Raw genomic sequence first — 2,059 nt, forward strand, 5'->3', positions numbered from 1 at the left:
GCACAAACACCACATCAGGTCGGGCGGGGCGTAGGCGCGGGCGTCCAGACGCAGGCATCCGTCCGAACATCCGCCTGCGTCCGGACATCCGAACGCTAGCACTGCTATATCTAATTCAAGTTTTCACCGATGGTGATGGCGATGCTACCTGTTGCTGTCGTGTCCATATAATGGTCACTAGTGAATGCCGCGCGCCTTCACACGCGTCGGTAAGAGAATAAGCTAAGGATTTTCAATGTAGAGTTCTCATGCCGTATATGACTTACTACAGTACAAATTTGCGGCGATGTGATAAGCTGGAACTTGCAGGATGCTTACATTACATGTAAAAGTTGTGGTAAAGCACATACGTTAGATGGTTACATTCTACAAAGCTAGGAATGTCTTAACTGTACAATTCTAGGCTGCATATGTTAGGAAACAATATATGTAGTGGTACTGCTGTGCACATAAGCATGCATATTATACATAATAAATAAGCATCAAGTAGCAGTTGTGCAGATGCTGATGCCGATCTTATTATCTAGCAATACCTTGTTGTTCTGTTCGAAGCATCAGGGGCTGATGGATGAATCTATGTATGCATCTAGATGTGTGAGTTATATGTGGTATACAAAGTATATGATAAAGTTGGCAAATGATGAGGGACAATCGGTGTACCTGATTCTTGGTAGCGGCACATGCCCTCGGTGTGGTGACTACATCCAGATATAGAACCTGTAGAATAGTGAAGAAGAGGTATAGAGTGTTGGGCTTATGAAGTGTTTAGTTGTTCTATTATTTATATCTATTTTAGTTGTACCTGCTGAATCAGATAGAGCCGCGTCATTTTTATGGTCACCGTAGTCTGCCGGGAGGCAGTCGTAATCAACTAAATTTTCTAGGACTGAATGTATGTGTGTGGAGGGAGCGGGGTTAGAACCAATAAGGAACAAATGTAAATAAAAGTTTATAAAAACAAAGGATCTGTGATGTTGAGGCATACCTAGTCTTGCATCTTCTTCTTCCTGCATGATCTACATGTTGAAGTCATCATCGGAAGTGAGATCAATTGGTTGCAGCCAAATGGGCCATTGGGATATTGGTATGTGTCCATGGCCAGTGGCGGATCCAAAGGGGGGGCTGGGGGGGCTCCAGCCCCCCCTAATTTCTTGATTTCAATGCTAATTACTGTAGCAAAAACTTGATTTCACCGTTAAATCTTCGTGCAAATCAACATCTCTGTTGTTTTAGCCCCCCCTTATCCCGCATCCCACATCCGCCACTGTCCATGGCTGCTGCTGCTGCAAAATCAAAGGCATTTGAGAAGTTTGCATGTGAGGTGGCTGTGCTGGCAAGTAGGGATGGTATAAAGAGAAGTAATAAGGCAATGTTTTAAATTTAAGGCTATTTAAATCTTGTAATATTCAAACAAGAACTCTTAAATTTGCGAAGCATTTCATGTCATGGATTCAGTAGGCATGAACCTTATGGATAAATTACAGGCTGTGGTTGAGAGACGTTTATGGGAATCTAGGTGGTTGGAACCGGAAGTAAATTTTTTATTCATTTGTATGTATAGAGAGCGTTCCCACATAAATAGATGTCTATGTTTTTATCTATTTATAGCGATATTTGTGTTCCAATGTGTTATGAAAAGGAAGGCGAGTGCATGATTGTTATCTCTGTTGCTTGTCAGATGACATACCTGAGGATTGTTTCTGTCCAGAAGACGACGTGGTGTATGGCCGACGTTTGAGAAAATAGTGCCTGAATCTGTAGATTCTGTCAAACAATCAGAACGAACCATGCTAGTCAATGAGCCTCTTTTTTTAAAAGGTTTTTAACCAAACGAGCAATACAATAGAACATGGACCTCTTCTAATACCATAATAATAAATCAGTTATAATTATGTAACTACTTGTAGAACCGGAACAAATGCCTACGAATGTTTGGGATAACTACCAGCAAATACAAATAGTAATTAGATGTGATTTTCTGAAATACATCTCCAATGCAACAACCAAAGAGTTAAAACATACAAGAAACTTTTATGGGACATATCTCCAATTAATATAG

General features: G+C 40.8%; 1 long non-coding RNA gene across 1 annotated transcript; it reads right to left on the minus strand.

Annotated features, from left to right (window-relative positions):
- Window positions 1-648: 648 nt before the first annotated feature.
- Window positions 649-1,105, minus strand: LOC136538313 (uncharacterized). Its single transcript, XR_010779293.1, has 3 exons — window positions 986-1,105; window positions 803-886; window positions 649-717 (listed from the first exon to the last, which is right to left on the minus strand). It is a non-coding gene; the product is annotated as an uncharacterized lncRNA (long non-coding RNA).
- Window positions 1,106-2,059: the final 954 nt, after the last annotated feature.

This window comes from Miscanthus floridulus, chromosome 2 (assembly GCF_019320115.1).
Source record: "Miscanthus floridulus cultivar M001 chromosome 2, ASM1932011v1, whole genome shotgun sequence".
NCBI lineage: Eukaryota > Viridiplantae > Streptophyta > Magnoliopsida > Poales > Poaceae > Miscanthus > Miscanthus floridulus.